The sequence below is a fragment of the Bos taurus genome, chromosome X (assembly GCF_002263795.3).
Source record: "Bos taurus isolate L1 Dominette 01449 registration number 42190680 breed Hereford chromosome X, ARS-UCD2.0, whole genome shotgun sequence".
NCBI classification, from domain to species: domain Eukaryota; kingdom Metazoa; phylum Chordata; class Mammalia; order Artiodactyla; family Bovidae; genus Bos; species Bos taurus.
This window is the reverse complement of record NC_037357.1, coordinates 42,657,285-42,679,469: the sequence shown is the minus strand read 5'-3', so window position 1 is coordinate 42,679,469 and position 22,185 is coordinate 42,657,285.

Here is a 22,185-nt window from a genome sequence, read left to right as displayed (position 1 = left end):
ACTACAAAGAAGGCGAAGTATTTATTATGTGATACAGATTTTGACCCTGGGAGTCAAGGACAGTTTTCCAAGAAGTACATTTGAGCATCCTAGTTTGGTTTTATGCACACATATCTAATTATAATTTTAAACTGGTTTAATTTTTCTGTTGCTAACAGTAGACTCTGATGTAACTAGGTTTATGTAAAAAATGAATCATGTTTAGGTCAAAATTAACAGCTTATATCTTCTTTTCATAGGAATATCAGAGAAAGGGTTTACTCCTTAATGCAATTTCGGAAAAAAAAAAATTGGCAAGATGAGTACTGAGGAAAACAGTGAGAAGATCAAATATAGAATTTAATGTATGGAAATACCTACAATAAATTGTCAGATACAGAAAAAATACATTTAGATATGAAATTCATAGGTTTCTAAGATTTTCTGTTTGGTTAGTGACAACTCTTCTTTTTTGTTATATCATAGTAGATAATGATGGTATTTCCATCAGTGAAACTAAACTAAAATGTATACTTGATAAATGTCTTGGCTCTAAAATTGAATGATCCAATAATTTTCAGGCCTAAGAAAAGTAACTCTAATCTTGAGTGATTTCTATCCCTTCCCCAAACCCCCAAATCTGCTTGTAACTAAAATATTTGGGCCAAAACTGTTTGCAACTAGAATTAAAATTAAAATATAGGAATGTTAGAACCATTAAACTATTTTAATTTTTATATTCTTAAGCATTTTCTTATCCTTTCTGGGCCAGGTGGAATTATCCTCGAAGAAAAATATGCAAAGGAAAGAAATCTTAAGAAGTAATTCTTTTTTGTAAACTACATGTAAGCTACCTTAGAAGATTATCTGGAATTCAATAGTTCCAATATTTTCTTACAATTAGATAGAATGCTTTAAAGGCAATAATTACAGTCCAGATGATTGCTTGTTAAGTCTTGCTAGTGCCAATTTCCAGAAATATTAACAAGAACCAAAAATGTCATGTACTTAAGAGTGTAAAACTGTAGAAAAGCAACTTATTTATATAAATTTGTACATTACAAGAGGGAAGGTAATGCTTATCTTACTATTGTTGTTAAAGTAACAACTGAAATCTAACCAATTACATTACTAATGGGTGGAAAAGTACAATGTGTAATTTGATAGAAGAAAGCCCTAATCATCTTGCTCCACGCTTAGCAAAAGTAGAGACTTGTACATCACCAAAAGGAACTGACAAAAGAAAAGGTCTAAATATTTGGTGGAAGCCACAATTCAGCGGCATGCTTTGATTTTCTACAAATGAACTATATAAACCAGAAGAGCAATATCTAAGTTTGAGATCCCCCCCCCCCCCCCGCCAACTTTCTGATACCTGTGTTTAAAATAGGGGATCAAAATCTTACCATTTTGCTGGGTTACCAGATATATTGAATAGGGCCTAGATAGGCTCAGTTTTATTATTAAAATAGTTCTTTTTTATGTATATGCATCCTTTATACCAAAGCCATTTTACACTTTATCTGCATTCCTATATACTGCATAAGTTAATGAATAGAGGGTATATCAGTCATACAAAGTTGCTTCTTTATTCTTATCCTGATATTTTTACTAGGTATCTTCTAAATCAAAATGGTAGGACATGACCACTCTATATAGCCTACAAACTACAAAATAGGAAGGGAAACAGATCCACATTAATGTCCCTTAGTTAATACTTCTCTGGATGGGTGATGTTGCACAGCAAACTGACATGTGTGCTGTGCTTAGTCACTCAGTTGTGTCTGACTCTTTGAGACCCTGTGGATTATAGCCCACCAGGCTCCCCTGTCTGTGAGGTTTCTCAGGCAAGAATACTGGAGTGGGTTGCCATATCCTCCTCAGAGGATTTTCCCAACCCATGGATCAAACCCGTGTCTCATGTCTCCTGCATTGGCAGGCGAACCCGTGTCTCATGTCTCCTGCATTGGCAGGCGGGTTCATTTGCCACTAGTGCTACCTGGGAAGCCCAATCACACTGCAAAATTAAAGACAGCTTTTGTCAGGGCCTTCATGTGGAAATAACTTCCCACCAAAGGAATTTAGCAAAGAAACATTTTTATGTCTAAAACATAAGTCAGAACACAAAGCCAGCAAAGAGAATGAACACAAGGAAGGCAAGAAGCTAAATAAAGCTGGGAGACAACAAACAGCAAATCCATATAAGGCCTGCATTTCACATATTTAAGGATACCATCTATGTTTAAAAGGCTTTTCCCTACTCTGGTACAACAAGCATTCCACTGTGTGGATAAGGCACTTGGGACACAGATGAGTGTGGTATGGTGTGTGCCTCAAGGATTTTACAGTCAAATCAGAAAAGATGATCAAAATCACATGGGATCAATAAAGAAGAATGCTGCCAACTATATGGTCCTTAGGAACACACAAAAAAGAGACATTTTTCCCCTGATTTGGCAGTCCAGGGAAAGCTTTCTAGAGTAGGTGGTATCTTAGTGGAATCTTGAAAGATGAGCAAGCGTTATCCAGAAAGCAATTTAAAGATAGATAGGGAGATGACAGGCTTCCCAGGTGGTGCTAGTGGTAAAGAACCTGTCTGCCAATGCACAAGACATAAGGGACGTGGGTTCGATCCTTGGGTCAGAAGAGCGCCTGGAGAAGGAAATAGCAACCCACTCCAGTGTTCTTACCTGAAGAATCCCATGGACAGAGGAGCCTGGCAGGCTACAGTCCATGAGATCACAAAGGGTCAAACACAACTGAAGCGACTAAGCATGTAGGGAGATGAAGAAGTATGAGCAAAAAACAAAGATGAGAAAATCATAACATGTTTGAAAACCATAAGAAGTTTGAAATTAGATCATCAAAGATGAGACAGGGAAGGGTGAGATATAAGATTGGAGAAATATGGAAACAGATTTTTAACAACCTGGAATAGCAAGCGAAGAATGTGAGGTTTTATTTTGTAAGCAGTGAAAAACCCCAGAATTATCCTAAACACAGAGTAGTATGATCAGTTTTGTATTTACCTATATTCGTATGATGATATGTTATTGTGGGAGGAGTTTGTAATTTCCTGAGTTCTGTCTCGTCACAATAAAAATTCGAAGCAACGGATGGACCAGCATTATAGCTCTTGGATGGCCCAGTGTCACAGCTCCATATTACGGCTCAGTTTTATTCAGAAAGTAAAGGAAAATACATCCCCGAGGCGTGAGGAAATGCCAACCCAAAAGACGTGAAGAGAAGAGAGGCACCCAGCTCAATGTTGGCTCCTTTTCTTTTGTTTTTTTTCTCCTCCCCCTGGACCAGCCCTATGTAAACTGGGCTAGCCAAGTGTACTCTTTCTTTTACCTGAGGTCCTCACTCCAGTCCTTGGACCTTTCTTTGTTCTATTTTTGCAGGTTTTTCTCTTCCTTCTCTTTTAGCCACCACCATTGTGGATTTCTTTTTCCTATTCCAAATACTTAACATTCCCCCCTCAAGAGACAGGAAGCCCAATTCTTTGGGAATAGGGGCATCCATGTATTTCTGGCTACTTTCTGCTGCAATGGGATGGCGAGGGGCATTGGGCCACCCCCTCTTGCTAGTCTCAAGCCTGAGAGTCCAATAAGTCCTATAAGTGTCCATCTAAGGGTGAGTGATATTTTCTATGGTCAACTATAGTTTTATATATCTTTGTTGAATTGGCACTGCATGTTGTAGGTTGTTGACCTGGGCAGAAACAAAAAGGGTTAGACAATTGACAATACATGGGGCAATCCTAAGAAGCATCAATATGGTGATAACAATGACTAGGAGGATCATTCAGTTCAGTTCAGTTTAGTTCAGTTGCTCAGTCGTGTCCTACTCTTTGTGACCCCATGAATAGCAGCATGCCAGGCCTCCCTGTCTATCACCAACTCCAGGAGTTCACCCAGACTCACGTCCATCGAGTCAGAGATGCCATCCAGCCATCTCATTCTATGTCGTCCCCTTTTCCTCCTGCCCCCAACCCCTCCCAGCATCAGAGTCTTTTCCAATGAGTCAACTCTTCGCATGAGGCAGCCAAAGTACTGGAGTTTCAGCTTTAGCATCATTCCTTCCAAAGAAATCCCAGGGATGAACTCCTTCAGAATGGACTGGTTGGATCTCTTTGCAGTCCAAGGGACTCTCAAGAGTCTTCTCCAACACCACACTTCAAAAGCATCAATTCTTTGGCACTCAGCCTTCTTCACAGTCCAACTCTCACATCCATACATGACCATTGGAAAAACCATAGCCTTGACTAGACGGACCTTTGTTGGCAAAGTAATGTCTCTGCTTTTGAATATGCTATCTAGGTTAGTCATAACTTTCCTTCCAAGGAGTAAGCATCTTTTAATTTCATGGCTGCAATCACCACCTGTAGTGATTTTGGAGCCCCCCAAAAATCAAAGTCTGACACTGTTTCCACTGTTTCCCCATCTATTTCCCAAGAAGTGATGGGATCAGATGCCATGATCTTCATTTTCTGAATGTTGAGCTTTAAGCCAACTTTTCACTCTCCACATTCACTTTCATCAAGAGGCTTTTTAGTTCCTCTTCACTTTCTGCCATAAGGATGGCGTCATATGCATATCTGAGGTTATTGATATTTCCCCCAGCAATCTTGATTCCAGCTTCTGTTTCTTCCAGCCCAGCGTTTCTCATGATGTACTCTGCATATAATTTAAATAAGCAGGATGACAATATACAGCCTTGACTTACTTTTTTTCCTATTTGGAACCAGTCTGTTGTTCCATGTCCAGTTCTAACTGTTGCTTCCTGACCTGCATACAGATTTCTCAAGAGGCAGGTCAGGTCAGGGTCATTAGCCAACTCCAAATTCCCCCTCACCAGGAGGAAGATCTCCCAAAAAGAGACTGTTGCCATCCCAAGAACTCTCCAGCTTGTTCTTTGAGATTCTGTAGGGTATGAATTTTTTTTGAGGACTGTGAGACTTTCTTTAACTTAGCTGGAGGGATTCAGCCAGAAACAACACATCTCATTCAAGATGGCTCAAGTCTCTCCTTGTTCAGGGAACAGGAGATCTATCTCTTGTCTGTTTTGGAATACAATACCTGCCAATCTGTGTTGGCTCTTTAGAGCTGTCCTGAGAAATTTTGTCATTAGAAACTTAATTTTGGGGATGTTCATTAGAATGACACTCATTTGCAGTCCTCAGTAGGTAGCTGAGATCTCCCAGGAGCTCACAGGTGTATTGAGTGTCCTCTTCTGTTTTCTTCCATGGCTCGACTTGTAAGTAATGAATCCAGGAGTCATGTCCTGGTACCTTGACTGATGTGGGGGTAGAAAGTATTACAGGGTAGAGGCCCTTCCATGTGGGCTGGAGATGAGCCTTTGGGGGCCCATCTTTCTAGACTTTAATTAGAACTTGAGTTCCTGGAGCATATAGTGGTGACTCCTTACAATCTTTTGGGTCCTGGTTGACACACCATAAGCGTATATCCTTTTGGAATTGCCCAATGGTTATGGTATAATATCAGAAGGTCTGGGTCTCTGGATCTAGGAAGAGGTCATTGACATAAACGAAAGGTCTCCCACACAGCATCTCACAAACACTAAGACCAACCTGTTCCTTAGGGGCAATACAGGTGCAGAGGAGATCTATTTGTAGAGCCTCCTTCCATCCCAGAGATGTCTCCTGGGTTATTTTTTTTATTGCTAATTTTAAGAATTGGCTGGCTCTTTCTACTTTTCCTGAAGACTGAGGCCTCCAGGAACAATGGAAATAATAAGTAATGCCCAATGCTTTAGAGACCCTTTGGGTGACCTTAGAAGTAAATGATGTCCAATTGTCACTTTGTAATGACCTGGGCAGAACAAATCTTGGAATGATTTCATGAAGCAGGTTTTTTCCCACCTCCTCAGCCTTCTCAGTCAGGGTGGGAAAGCGTTCAATCCATCCTGTGAATGTATTTATCATGACTAATAGGTATTTATACCCTTGAGAAATTGGCATCTGCGTGAAGTCCATCTGCCAGTCCTCTCCTTGGTAAGTCCCAAGTCTTGGACAGGTTGGGCCAGCTGTGGTCTTTGAGCTCCTTGAGGGTTGTTTAATGGGCAAGTGGGACAAGAGGAGACCACTTGCCTTACAGTTGTTTGGAGGCCTGTTCCTCTGAAGAATCTTTCTAGCAATCTTTAGAGGGCCTTTTCACCTAAATGAGTGGTGGCATGTAAGGAGTTAACCAACTTCCATTGGAAGTTTCCAAGAAAAAAAAGGTTCCTTTTGGAACCACCCCATATGATCTACTTGAAAGCCCTCAGTCTTAGTCTCACCTTCAGTATATGAAGGTGTTTCTGGCAAATTAGTCTGTGGAACTAAGCTAGCAACCCCTATTAGGTCGTTGTTCTATAACACTGCTCTCTTAGCTGCCTGATCAGCTGCTTGGTTCCCTCATGCCACTTTCGTGCTCCCTTTTTGGTATCCTTTACAATGGGAGACTGAAACCTCAGTGGGCAGATGAACTACCTCCAAGAGCCTAAGGATTTGATCATCATATTTGATTGGGGACCCTCAGGTGGTCAAGTGGCCTCTTTCTTTTCAAATGGCAGCATGTGCATGTAGCACCAGAAAGACATACTTGGAGTCGTGCAAATGGTTGCTCTTTTTCGTTTTCTCAGCTCTAAAGTTCAAGTCAGGGCTATAAGCTCAGCTAATTGGACTGAAGCACCTGGTGGCAAAGGTTTAGACTCTATGTTCCCCAAATTAGAAACTACTGCATATCTGGGTCTTATTTTCCATCCAAGACAAAGCTACTTCCATCAGTGTACCAGATTTCCTCAGGATTTGTCAGAGGATCTTCTGACAATCCCTCTCAGGGCTTTGTCCAGTGGTCCAAGGTTTCTAGGCAAGAGTGAAAGGGGATAGATCCCTTGGGGGTAGTCAGAAGGGTGGCAGGTTTAAGATCCTCAGAAGGGGACACAGTCAGGCCTAGATTTTCCACCAGTACTACTTGATATCTGAGGATTCTTTGATCAGACATCCATAAATGGTGTCTCCCATTCTAGAGTTGTTTCACTTGGTGCCTGGTAAAAATAGCTAGTTTGCCCCCAAGAGAGAGTTTTAAAGCATCTTCTATCTTGAGATCAGTGGAGAAATAACTCTAGAAATAATGAAGAGATGGAGCCAAAGCAAAAAGAACACCCAGTTGTGGGTGTGACTGGTGATAGAAGCAAGGTCAGATGTTGTAAAGAGTAATATTGCATAGGAACCTGGAATGTTAGGTACATAAGTCAAGGCAAATTGGAAGTGGTCAAACTGGAAATGGCAAGAGTGAATGTTGAAATTTTAGTAATCAGCAAAATAAAATGGACTGGAATGGGTGAATTTAACTCAAATGACCATTATATCTACTACTGTGGAAAAGAATCTCTTAGAAGAAAAGGAGTAGCCATCAGAGTCAACACAGGAGTCCCAAATGCAGTACTTGGATACAATCTCAAAAACGACAGAATGATCTGTTCCTTTTCAAGGCAAACCATTCAATATCATGGTTGCTGCTACTGCTGCTGTTAAGTTGCTTCAGTCGTGTCCAACTGTGTGCAACCCCACAGATGGCAGCCCACCAGGCTCCCCAGTCCCTGGGATTCTCCAGGCAAGAACACTGGAGTGGGTTGCCAATTCCTTCTCCAATGCATGAAAGTGAAAAGTGAAAGTGAAGTCGCTCAGTCATGTCCAACTCTTCACGACCCCATGGACTGCAGCCTACCAGGCTCCTCCGCCCATTGGATTTTCCAGGCAAAAGTACTGGAGTGGGGTGCCACTGCCTTCTCCGAATATCATGGTAATCCAAGTCTATTCCCCAAACAGCAATGTTGAAGAAGCTGAAGTTGAACAGTTTTATGAAGATATACAAGATGTCTTAGAACTAACACCCCAAAAATATGTCCTTTTCATTATAGGAGATTGGAATGCAAAAACATGAAGTCAAGAAACACCTGAAGTAACAGGCAAATTTGGCCTTGGAGTACAGAATGAAGCAGGGCAAAGGCTAATAGAGTTTTGCCAAGACAGCACATTGGTCATAGCAAACACCCTCTTCCAACAACACAAGAGAAGATGCTACACATGGACATCACCATGTAGCCAACAATGAAATCAGCCAAAGAGGGAGACGGTCTATACAGTCAGCAAAAACAAGGCTGGGAGCTGACTGTGGCTCAGATCATGAACTCATTATTGCCAAATTCAGAGTTAAAATGAAGAAAGTAGGAAAAACTACTAAAGCATTCAGATCAGATCAGATCAGATCAGTCACTCAGTCATGTCCGACTCTTTGCGACCCCATGAATCGCAGCACGCCAGGCCTCCCTGTCCATCACCAACTCCCGGAGTTCACTCAGACTCATGTCCATCGAGTCAGTGATGCCATCCAGCCATCTCATCCTCTGTCATCCCCTTCTCCTCTTACCCTCAATCCCTCCCAGCATCAGAGTCTTTTCCAATGAGTCAATTCTTTGCATGAGGTGGCCAAAGTACTGAAGATTCAGCTTTAGCATCATTCCTTCCAAAGAAATCCCAGGGCTGATCTCCTTTAGAATGGACTGCTTGGATCTCCTTGCAGTCCAAGGCACTCTCAAGAGTCTTCTCCAACACCACACTTCAAAAGTATCAATTCTTCAGCACTCAGCCTTCTTCACAGTCCAACTCTCACATCCATACATGACCACAGGAAAAACTATAGCCTTGACTAGACAAACCTTTGTTGGCAAAGTAATGTCTCTGCTTTTGAATATGCTATCTAGGTTGGTCATAACTTTCCTTCCAAGGAGTAAGCGTCTTTTAATTTCATGGCTGCAGTCACCATCTGCAGTGATTTTGGAGCCCAGAAAAATAAAGTCTGACACTGTTTCCACTGTTTCCCCATCTATTTCCCATGAAGTGATGGGACCGGATGCCATGATCTTCATTTTCTGAATGTTGAGCTTTAAGTTAACTTCTTCACTCTCCACTTTCACCTTCATCAAGAGGCTTTTTAGTTCCTCTTCACTTTCTGCCATAAGGGTGGTGTCATCTGCATATCTGAGGTTATTGATATTTCTCCTGGCAATCTTGATTCCAGCTTTTGTTTCTTCCAGTCCAGCGTTTCTCATGGTGTACTCTGCATATAAGTTAAATAAACAGGTGACAAAATACAGCCTTGACGAAATTTTTTCCTATTTGGAACCAGTCTGTTGTTCCATGTCCAGTTCTAACTGTTGCTTCCTGACCTGCATACGAATTTCTCAAGAGGCAGGTCACTTGGTCTGGTATTCCCAACACTTTCAGAATTTTCCACAGTTTATTGTGATCCACACAGTCAAAAGCATTCAGGTATGACCTAAATCAAATCCCTTACAATTATAGAGTGGAAGTGAGAAATAGATTTAAGGGACTAGATCTGATAGAGTGCCTGATCAACTGTGGATGGAGGTTCGTGACATTGTACAGGAGACAGGAAACAAGACAATCCCCCCAAAAAAGCAACACAAAAAAGAAAAATGGTTGTCTAAGGAGGCCTTAAAAATCGCTATGAAAAGAAGATAAGGGAAAGCAAAAGAGAAAAGGAAAGATATAACCATTTGAATGCAGAGTTCCAAAGAATAGCAAGGAGAGATAAGAAATCCTACCTCACTGATCAATGCAAAGAAATAGAGGAAAACAGTAGAATTTTAAAGGAAAGACTAGAGATTTCTTCAAGAAAATTAGAATACCAGGGGAACATTTCATGCAATGATGGGCTCAATAAAGGACAGAAGCTGAAGATTTTAAGAAGTGGCAAGAATACACAGAAGAACTGTACAAAAAGGATCTTCATGAACCAGATAATCAAGATGGTGTGATCACTCACCTAGAGTCAGACATCCTGGAATGTGAAGTCAAGTGGGCCTTAGGAAACATCACTATGAACAAAGCTAGTGGAGGTGGTGGCATTCCAGTTGAGCTATTTCAAAACCTGAAAGATGGTGCTGTGAAAGTGCTGCACTCAACATGCCAGCAAATTTGGAAAACTCAGCAGTTTTCCAGGCCACAGGACTGGAAAAGGTCAGTTTTCATTCCAATCCCAAAGAAAGGCAATGCCAAAGAATGCTCAAAGTACTACACAATTGCACTCATCTCACACACTAGTAACGTAATGCTTAAAATTCTCCAAGTCAGGCTTCAGCAATACGTGAACTGTGAACTTCCAGATATTCAAACTGCTTTTAGAAAAGGCAGAAGAACCACAGATCAAATTGCCAACATCTGCTGGATCATCGAAAAAGCATGATAATTCCAGAAAAATATCTATTTATGCTTTACTGACTATGCCAAAGCCTTTGACTGTGTGGATCACAATAAACTGTGGAAAATTCTGAAAGAAATGGGAATACCAGTCCACCTGACCTGCCACTGGAGAAATCTGTATGCAGGTCAGGAAGCAACAGTTAGAATTGGTCATGGAACAACAGACTGGTTCCACATAGGAAAAGGAGTACGTCAAGGCTGTATATTTTCACCCTGCTTATTTAACTTATATGCAGAGTACATCATGAGAAACGCTGGCCTGGATGAAGCACAAGCTGGAATCAAGATTGCCGGGAGAAATATCAATAACCTCAGATATGCAGATGACACCACCCTTATGGCAGAAAATTAGGAAGAAGTAAAGAGCCTGTTGATGATAGTGAAAGAGGAGAGTGAAAAAGGTGGCTTAAAGCTCAACATTCAGAAAACTATGATCATGGCATCTGGTCCTATCATTTCATGGCAAATAGATGGGGAAACAGTGTCAGACTTTATTTTTTGGGGGTTCCAAAATAGCTGCAGATGGTGACTGAAGCCATGAAATTAAAAGCATATTAGACAGCATATTAAAAAATAGAGACATTACTTTGCCAACAAAGGTCCATCTAGTCAAGGCTATGGTTTTTGCAGTAGTCATGTATGGATGTGAGAGTTGGACTACAAAGAAAGTGGAGCACCAAAAAATTGATGCTTTTGAACTGTGTTGTTGGAGAAGACTCTTGAGAGTCCCTTGGACTGCAAGGAGATCCAACCAGTCCATCCTAAAGGAGATCAGTCCTGGGTGTTCATTGGAAGGACTGATGTTGAAGCTGAAACTCCAATACTTTGGCCCCCTGATATGAAGACCTGACTCATTTGAAAAGACCCTGATGCTGGGAAAGATTGAAGTCAGGAGGAGAAGTGGATGACACAGGATGAGATGGTTGGATGGCATCATCGACTCAATGGAGATGAGTTTGCATAACCTTTGAGAGTTAATGACGGACAGAGATGCCTGGCATGCTGCAGTCCATGGGATCATGAATAGTTGGGCATGAGTGAGCGACTGAACTTATCTGCCTTGATCAGGATTGCAATAGCTGCAAGATTTCAAAGGCAGGGAAACATCTCTTCCCAATAAGGGAGGAGGACACTTAGGAAGCACCTGGGAAACTGGTTGGAAAATATTTGTCCATCCCAGTAACAAAGAAGTACTTGGGTGAATCTTTTAGTAATTGTTTTTTCTGTAGCACCCAAAATGATATAGGTTTGAGAGAAATCTCCGGAGTAGGAGGTCAGGGCAGTGTAGGTAGCACCTGGGTCAACCAATAAATTCTCAGACCTACCTGCCACATCCAGTTGCACCCTTGGCTCTAGCCCCATGATGGTTATCTGTGACAGGCAGGCTGACTGGAGTGGGCTGCTTCAGTCCTGTTGAACCATTGTGAGGGAAGGCTTGACACTTGACCTTAAGGCTCTTAGGTCCCGAGAACAGAGTACCACCCAATGTCTCAATTGTTGGCATTTTAGCAAGCTGTTTTAGGAGACCTGTCACAGTTTGGACACTCATTGGACAGGCCCAATGCCCCGCCTGTATACAGATTAGGCCTTTGCCTCCTGCTTTGTCCTTCAAAGATTCAGGGTTTGCCATAGGGCTTCCCTGGAGGGCAGCCAGCATCTAGGCATGCCTTCTCTCTCTTTTTTCTCCCTTTCCTGAGCCTCAGCCTCCCTCTCCTGTTCTCTGTTATAAAAGGTATTGGTGGCTGTCTGGACCATCTCATCTAAAGAAGAAGCAGGGTCCTCCTGCTGTAGGTGTTGTAACTTAATTCTGATATCTGATGCACATTGGAACAGGAATTTGTCCTTTAAAATCACCTGTCCCTGATAAGAGTCTAAGTCCAGATTGGTAAACTTTTTGAGGACATCTTTTAGCCTTTCCAGAAAGGTGATGTGGTTCTCGTTGGGCTCCTGAGTTATTGCTGAGAACCGGGCATAGCTGATTACTTTTTGCTGGGATGCTTTCAGTCCTGGTTTCACACAGATTAGAAAATGATCCCTACCCAGACGTGCTTAGGGTCATTATAATTCCAATTAGGATCTGAGGAGGGGTCTGCAGTTTCCCTTACTGGGTATTTATTGCTTGATATGTGAAGCCCCACAGCATATCTTCAGGCTTCCTTTAAGACCTTAGCATGCTCAAGGTCAGATAATGTTTGACTACATATGATCATGATGTCCTTCCATGTCAAGTCAAAGGCCAAGGTAATGTGTTGGAATGTATCTATATATTTGCCTGGGTCATCTGTATAGCTTCCCATGTCTTGTTTATCTGTCTTAGTTCTAAGAGGGAGAAGGACTTATGGGCCCAGATTGGTCCGAATTTTCCTCCAGTTTCAACTAAGGGAAATACTTGAGTTGTCTTTTGTGGAGGGAGTGCTCCCAGATATGGGGGCACGTTTGGATACAAGGAAGGAGCACCAGGCACCTCGGGAGCCATGGGAGGTGACCCTTCATGGTGGGGTTCTTTCTCTTGGTTGTCTGTGCCTAACACCATTTGCCTAGTAGGCTCACTTTTAGGGCATACAACAATCCCATACTTAAGACAGAGTTTCTTCACATCTCTTAGTTGGAAGAAAATTTGAACGTAGGGGATCTCTGTCCATTTCCCTTGTCTTTTGCAGAATAAGTCTTTAGGATGGTATTGTAACATAAACTCCCATCTTCAGGCCAGTGTTCTTGTCCCCCAGAGGAGACCATGTCCATGCAGTGGCACAAAGTAATTTTAAGCAACTTCTCCTTAGAGTTAGAGGATCAAACAGTTTCCAATTATCAAGGATGCATCTCAAGTGCATCTGTTGGGAAGTGGATTGGTTATTTCCCATTGGAAAGACAGTGATGACAGGGAGGAAAAGAAAAAGAAAAAAGAAAATACCAATAGGCCTCCTTCAATTTCCATGGGTGGACTTCCTTAGGGGTGAGTCATTTTGAAGCTTATCCTACCCAGTACTGTTGCAACCTGCAGATCCCCAGGCAAGCTGAGGCATGACAGCCTCAGGGAGATTGAATCTCCAGGCAGGTCGAGGCAGATCGGCCTCCTGGGACCCCTGGACTAGCAGATCCCTGAGCAGGTTGAGGCATGACAACCTTTCGAGGGCCAGGTCCTAGGCAAGTCAAGGCAGGTCAAGCTCCTGGGACTCCCAGACTGGAGTTGGGCATCCCCAAGGTCTCCAGCATGACCAGTGTTGGGTAGGATTAAGGGGTTGTAATTTTAACTCATTACCAGTTTATTCACCACAGATGGGAATAGATATCATGATGTAAAGCAATCCAGGCCTGGGCCATGAGACTGGGAACTTAGTGAAGCAGCCATAAACCTTATCCTTTTATTGCTCTAAGGGAATGAAAGTTACTGATTTCCTCCCCAAGTCCTCCATAAGAGCAATTTAGGGTGTTTCCAATAGTAAACATTTCATTGTCATAGAACCACTTTAGGTAATAACAGAATTAGTGACAAAGGAGTGGATAATCTGGCCCTGTTAGAGGCATTAAGAGTATTTTAATAACAAGCTGGGTGGAGCTATGTTGCCTACAGGGGGCAGGGTGTTGGTTGTAGGAGTTAGTAAGTGACTTAAGAACAAACTGATAAGAAGCAACAGACCAGATATTCCATAAAAGTGGAGTGGAGATTTGATCTGGGAGTATGTTTGTAACTTTAGAAGGGTGATAAGGGTTTGGGCCCAAACGGCCTGCAGGGCTAACTCCAAAAGTGGCAAACATTATCCCTGGAAGCCCAAATGCCCTTGAAGGAATGCCACCAACAGATGGACTTCTAGCAGGCATTGTGTGCCTGTCACCTGCCCTTGCGGGTTCACTGAAGGATGCTGTTGTTGCACATGTTGTAGGAAACATGGAAGATGAAGGCCTAACTATCTAGAGGGATTGAATATTATATTGTATTTCCATCCCAAGGGCCAGCTATTTTCTGATTGTCCCTCCAGAAGATTGTAGAGGCAACATTGTAGGCATGCATGGGGCTCAGGAAAAGAGCATGAAACAGGAGGGAAGGGGGTGGGGCACAACTTTTGAAAGAATGATATAGCCCAAGGGCATAACATGAACTGATTAAAATCAAATGGGTCCGAGATGACAAGTCAAATTCAACTAAACCTTGATCCCCAATCTGTAAGCTAAATGTCACACTCAGAGGTGGCAAGAACTGTGGTAAGGCACCGTCAAAAGACAGAAGAGTATGTTGTTCCCCAATGGTTGGGATGATCTTCCCACTCGTTAGCATATGAATTCACCCAGCTTTTGAAAACTAGCCACGCCACATTCCATGGCCACAGCACTTGCTCTCTGTGATGGCCCACACCCTGTGGAGTGTGCTCCTCTCTAAATCCAAACAATCCACCTCTTACCTATCATTGTGTCTCTCACTGAATATTTGCAATGAGACATCAGAGCCTAAATGCCATTAGGTCCTGAAGCCAGGCACCATGGGTTTTGGCTGGGCTCAAGTCCCAGGAGAGAGAAGCTGAAGGACAGGAGGAAAAAACAGTGATAAAAAATATGCGGAGGAATCCCCTTCATAACCTGCTGGAAAATCTGCTAAATACCTGACCTCTGCTCAAAGTTTTCATTAGCCTGATCCTTGGCACAAAGAAGATTAAGGACAGAAGAACCCCCACCAACTTGGGCAACAACTACTGGGGCCCAGCAGATAGTGGAGCCTTTGGGACACAAAAAGTCCCTCAATTGCACCCACTGCCACTCGCCTATTTGCCTTCATTCTGTTAGGCATATGTCCTTCCACCATAGGAGCGAGGACCTCCTACCTTAACCGGAGGTCTTCTGGAATTTAAAACTGAGCCAAGCGAGCTTTCTGCTGAGTTTGTTTTTTGCTGTCCCAGTTTCCAGTATGCTGGGCTTTTTGTCACTTTCCCTGTGCTGGGTTTTCATCATGTTCATCTTCCACCACAGGAGCTTTTGCTGAGATGGGCTCCTGTTGTGCTTGGCCTCCTCCTTGTGGGGACTGAGCGAGGTTGTTTTAGCCAGGTTAAATCTGAGAAATGGCACCATAGATGTGGGGGAAGTTTGTAATTTCCTTGGTTCTATCTTGTCGCAACAAAAATTTGAAGCAACAGAGGGACCAGCATTACAGCCCTTGGATGTGTTAGGTAGTTAGAATAGGAAACAGGAGTCCAGAATGGCAGTGGCTAAAAGGCAAGGAAGGGAAAAGCCTGTGAAAATAGAACAAAGGAAGGTCCGAAGACCTGAGTGAAGACCTCAGGTAGAACAAACAGCATTTCTGGCTAGCCCAATTTACATAGGGCAGGCCCAGAGGGAGGGGAAAAAAAACATATAAAAAGGGGAGCCAAAGTTCTCTCTCTCTGTTTCTCCCTCTCTCCCTCGCGTTGGCGCACTTTTCTCTTTGTGTCTTTGTGTCGACATGCCCTTATGCCTCAAAGATGGATTTTCCTGCTATTTTATAAATAAAATAGAGATATAACATGGAGCTGTAACACTGATTTGTCTAGGAGCTATAACACTGTCTGTCCAAGACCTGAGAGCTGTGATGTGCCAAGGGCTTTAATGTCCGTCACTCCAAATCTTTGTTGTGATGAGACAAAACCCAGGAGCATACACTCACCTGACATCTATGGTGTCATGACTCGGGTTTAACCTGACTGAAACAACTTCGGCATGGCCCCCGCAAGGAGGAGGCCAAGCACAGCAGGAGCCCAACTCAGCTAAGCTCCCGTGGTAGAAGCAGAACACGAAGAAAACCCAGCTCAGGAGAAGTGACAAGAGGCCCATCATGCTAGAAACTGGGACAGCGAAAAACAAACTCAGCAGAAAGTTCATGTGGCTCAGTCTCAGATTCCACAAGACCTCCGGTTAAGGTAGGAAGTCCTCACTCCTATGGCTGGAGGGACATATGCCTAACAAAATCTTAATTCCTTTACAATCTCTTGTTTCTTGTTTGCTTGAACCCCCCGTGAACAGGAGGGCATCAGTGGGCGCAATTGAGGGTTTCTGGAGAGGCTACTCTTTGGTATGTCCTAAAGGCACTATCTGCTGAGCCCCAGTAGCTGTTACCCAAGCCAGTGGGGGTTCTTCTGTCCTTACTCTTCTTTGTGCCAAGGAACAGGCAAATGAAAACTGGGAGCACAAGTCAGATATTTAGCATATTTTCTGGAAGGCTATGAAGGGGATCCTTTGGCATGTTTTTCCCACTGCTTTTTCCTCCTGTCCTTCAGCTCTCTCCCAGTACTGGAGCCTGGCCAAAACCCATGGTGCCTGGCTTCAGGACCTAATGACATTCAGGCTCTGATGTCTCATTGCAAAAATTAAGTGAGAGACAAAGTGATAAGTAAGAGGTGGATTTGTTAGGATTCAGAGAGAAGCTACACTCTTCAGGATGTGGGCCATTGCTGAGGGCAAGGGCTCGGGCCATGGAATGATCCCTGGCTAGGTTTTGCTAGGGAGGTGAATTCATATGCTAATGAGGGGGAGGATCATCCAAACCATTGGGGAACCACCTCCTCCTCTGTCTTTTGACAGTGCCTTAGCACAGTTCCTGCCACCTTTGGGTGTGTCATTTAGCTTACAGATTGGGGATCAAGGTTTAGTTGAATTTGACTTGTCATCTTGGACCCAGCTGATTTTAATTGGTTTATGTTATACCTTTGTGCTATGTCACTCTTTCAAAGGTTATGCTCTGCCCCCTTCCCTTCTGTTTCATGCTCTTTTCCTGAGCCCCATGCAGGCCCACAATGTCACCTCTACAATCTTCTAGAGGGACAACCAGAAAATAGCTGGCCCTTGGGAGGGAAATACTGTATAATATCCAACCCCTCTAGATATTCAGCTCTTCATCTTCCATGTTTCCTACAACATGTACAACAGCAGCATCTCTCAGTGAACCTGCTAGTGTAGGTGACAGACACACAATGCCGGCTAGAAGTCCATCAGTTAGCATCCCTTCAAAGGCAATTGGGCTTCCAGGGATAATGTTTGCCACTTTGGGAGTTAGCCCTGCAGGCCGTTTGGGCCCAAACCCTTATCACCCTTCTCCTAAAGTTACAAATATACCCCTGGATCAAATCTCCACTCCACTTTTATGGAACATCCGGTGTGTTGCCTCTTAACAAATGTGTTCTTAAGCCAATTACTAACTCCTACAATCAGGACCCTGCCCCCGTGTAGACAACATTGCTCCACCCAGCCTACTATTAAAATACCTTAATGTCCCTAACAGGGCCAGATAACCCACTCCTTTGTCACTACTTCTGTTATTACCTAAAGTGGGTCTATGACAACAAAATGTTTATCACTGGAGACACCCTAACCTGCTCTTATGGAGGACTAGGGAAAGAAATCAGTGACTTACAATCCCTTAGAACAGTAAGAGAATAAGACTCATGACTGTTACACTGTTTCCCAGTCTCAGGGCACAGGCTCATATTGCTTTACATCATAACTATTCCCATCCATGGAGAACAAACCAGCAATAAGTTAAGATTACAACCCCTTAATCCTACCTAGCCCTGGTCATGCTGGAGACCTTAGGGACACCCAACTCCAGTCTGGGGGTCCCAGAAGGTCAACCTGCCTTGACCTGCCTAGGGATCTGGTCCTTGAAAGGTTGTCATGCCTCAACCTGCTCGGGGATCCTCCAGTCCAGGGGTCCCAGGAGATCGTCACGCCTCAACCTGCCTGGGGACCCAATTCTCGGGAGGCCGTCACGTCTTGACCTGCCCGGGGATTCGGTCTCCAGGAGGCTGTCACACCTCAGCTTGCCTGGGGATCTGCATCCTGATCCGGGGATGCCTGGCTCTCAGGTTGCAACAGTACTGGGTAGGATAAGCTTCAAAAAGACTCACCCCTAAAAAAAAAAAAAAAAAGACTCACCCCTAAGGAAGTCCACCCATGGAAATAGGAGGCCTATTCGTTTTTTTTCTTTTTATTTTCCTCCTTGTCATGACTGTCTTTCAGATGGGAAATAACCAATCCACTTCCCGGCAGACACCCTTGAGATGCATCCTTGATAACTGAAAGCTGTTCGATCCTCTAACTCTAAGGAGAAGTTGCTTTAAATTCTTTTGTGCCACTGTGTGGCCACAGTATCCACTAGGGGACAAGGAACACTGGCCTGAGGATGGGAGTTTAAATTACAATACCATCCTGCAATTAGAATCATTCTGCAAAAGACAAGGGAAATGGTCAGAGATCCCCTATGTCCTAATTTTCTTCTGACTAAGAGATATGAATGAACTCTGTCTTAAGTATGGGATTGTTGTATGCCCTAAAAGTGAGTCCACTAGGCAAATGGTGTTAGGCACAGGCAACCAAGAGAAGGAACCCCCCCATAAAGGCTCACCTCCCATTCCCCCAAAGAGACTGGAGCCTTCCACAGCTCCTGAGATGCTTGGTGCTCCTTCCTTGTATTCAAACGTGCCTTCATATCCAAAAGCACCTCCTTCACAAAAGCCAGCTCAAGTATGTCCCTTAGTTGAAACTGGAGGAGAATTCAGACCAACCCGGGTCCATAAGCCCTTCTTCTTAGAACCAAGACAGATAAACAAGATGGAAGCTATACAGTTGACCCAGGCAAATATATAGATACATTCCAACATATTATCTTGGCCTTTGACTTGACATAGAAGGACATCATGGTCATATTTAGTCAAACTTTATCTGACCCTTAACATTCTAGGGTCTTAAAGGAAGCCCGGAGGTATGCAACAGGGCTTCACATGTCAAGTGATAAATACCCAGTAGGGGAAACTGCAGTCTCCTCCTCAGATCCTAATTGAAATTATAATGACCCTAAGCACATCTAGGAAAGGGATCACTTTCTAATCTGTGTGAAGGCAGGACTGAAAGCAGCCCAACAAAAAGTAATCAGCTATGCCCCGTCCTCAGCAATAACTCAGCCCAATGAGAACACCATTGCCTTTCTGGAAGGGCTAAAAGAGGCCCTCAAAAAATTTACCATTCTGGACTTAGACTCTTACCAGGGACAGGTGCTTTTAAAGGACAAATTCCTGTCCCAATGTGCATCAGATATAAGAATTAAGTTACAACAGCTACAGCAGCAGGATCCTGCTTCCTCTTTAGATGAGATAGTCCAGACAGCCACCAATACCTTTTATAACAGAGAACAGGAGAAGGAGGCCAAGGCCCAGGAGAGGGAGAGAAGGAAAGAGACAAGGCATGCCTAGATGCTGGCTGCCCTCCAGGGAAGCCCTATGACAAACCCCAAGTCCTTGAAGGACAAGGCACAAGACAAATGTCTAATTTGTAGACAGTCGGGGCATTGAGCCAAAGAGTGTCCAAACTGTGACAAGTCTCCTAAAACTGCTTGCTACAAATGCCATCAACTGGGACATTGGGCAGCACTCTGCCCTTGGGACCCAAAAGCCTCAAGGTCAAGAACCAAGCCTTCCCTCACGATGGCTCAAGGGGACTGAAGAGGCCTGCTCCAGCCAGCCTGCCTGTCACAGATAACCATCACGGTGCTGGAGCCAAGGGTGCAATTGGATGTGGCAGGTAGGTCCGAGAATTTCTTGGTTGACATGGGGGCTACCTACTCTGTCTTGATCTCCTACTCCAGAGCCTTCTTCTCCCAAACCTGTACCATTTTGGGTGCTATAGGAAAAACAACTACTAAAAGATTCACCCAAGTGCTTCTTTGTTGCTGGAATGGACAAATATTTTCCCACCGGTTTCTGGTGGTCCCTGAGTGTCCTATTCCCTTAATGGGAAGAGACATACTCACTAAACTGGGGACCACCCTTGTGATGGGAAGTGTTTCAGCCCCTGGAACCCTACAGCTCCTGGTTACTACTGAAGAATTAATTGCACATTCTCCAATAGAGAGGGACCAAAAACTATGGAAGGACAAACTTAAACCCCAGGTGTGGGACCAGGGGATTCCTGGATGAGCCAACCAGGCTGAACCGGTCATCATTGTCCTCCAAGATGCCACCCGGTTTCCTAACTGGAAACAATATCCCCTCAAAAGAGAGGCTCAGGAGGGACTACAGCATTGAATAAATAAATTCCTTGCTTGTGGGCTATTGGTCCCCACCAATTTGCCATGTAACACCCCAATCGTCTCAGTAAAGAAAACGGACGGACCCTGGTGAATGGTTCAAGATCTCTGGATCATAAATGAAGCTGTAGTCTCCCTCCATTCCACAGTACCCAATCCCTATGTAATCTTGGGGGTAAATCCCATCCAGTGCCAAGTGGTTTACAGTCTTGGATCTCAAAGATGCATTTTTTTGCATACCACTGGCTAAAGAATCCCAATGTCTTTTTGCATTTGAGTGGGAGGCCCCAGGAGAAAAACACCAACAGATGACTTGGACAGTATTACCTCAGGGGTTCAGAGATAGTCCCCACTTGTTTGCACAGGCCCTTACCTAGGATCTCCTAAACCTGGACCTGGGACCTAATGGGAAAATATTACAATATGTAGATGACCTACTAATCTGCTCTCCAGATGAGAAAAGTGCCCAACAACATGCAATTCAGGTTCTAATTTTTTTGACAGAAAGGGTATATAAAGTCTCCCTTGCTAAGGCACAGATGGTCGGGACAAAGGTCACTTACCTGGGAGTTCAGATTGCACACGGGTGCAGGAGGCTGTCTTCTGATCGGGTACAAGGAATCTTCCAGTTGCCCTCCCCCACAACTCGAAAACAATTGTGAGCTTTCCTGGTGCTAACTGGGAATTATAGAATCTGGATACTCAACTATGGTCTAATTGTCCAGTCTTTATATGAAAGCTTAAAGGGACGGGATGATTCAATCCCACTAATGTAGGGAACTCCTCAAAAGAAGGCAGAGGTTACACTAAAACAGGCCTTAACTCAGGTACCTGCCTTGAGGTTGCCAGACACAGAAAAAGCATTCCACCTTTATGTCCATGAAAGAGAGAAAATAGCCTTGGGAGTGTCAACTCAAAGGTTGGGATCTGAGCCCCAGCCTGTAGCTTACTTATCCAAGAGGCTAGATCCAACAGCCTGAGGCTGGCCCCCCTGCCTTCGGAATCTTGCAGCTATTGCAACCATGATAGAAGATGCTTTAAAACTCTCTCTTGGGGGCAAACTAACTATTTTTACCAGCCACCAAGTAAAACAACTCCTAAATGGGAGAGGCCATTTATGGATGTCCGATCAAAGAATCCTCAGATATCAAGTAATGCTGATGGAAAATCCAGACCTCACTATACCTCCTTGTGAGGTTTTTAACCCAGCCACTCTGCTGCCTAACCCAAGGGCTCTCTCTCCTTTCACTCCTGTCTAGAAACTTTGGACCACTGGACAAAATCCCAATAGGGATTGGCGGAAAATCCTCTGACCAATCCTGAGGAAATCTGGTACACTGATGGAAGCAGCTTTGTCTTAGACGGAAAGAAGAGCTGGATATGCGGTAGTCTAAAACTTTGAGACTCTCAAGCGTCTTCTCCAACAGCATAGTTCAAAAGCATCAATTCTTCGGCGCTCAGCCTTCTTCACAGTCCAACTCTCACATCCAGACATGACCACTGGAAAAACCATAGCCTTGACTAGACAGATATTTGTTGGCAAAGTAATGTCTCTGCTTTTGAATATGCTATCTAGGTTGGTCACAACTTTTCTTCCAAGGAGTAAGCTTCTTTTAATTTCATGGATGCAGTCACCATCTGCAGTGCTTTTGGAGTCAAAACAAATAAAGTCCGACACTATTTCCACTGTTTCCCCATCTATTTCCCATGAAGTGATGGGGCCAGATGCCATGATCTTCGTTTTCTGAATGTTAAGCTTTAAGCCAACTTTTTCACTCTCTTCTTTTACTTTCATCAAGAGGCTTTTTAGTTCCTCTTCACTTTCTGCCATAAGGGTGGTATCATGTACATATCTGAGGTTATTGATATTTCTCCC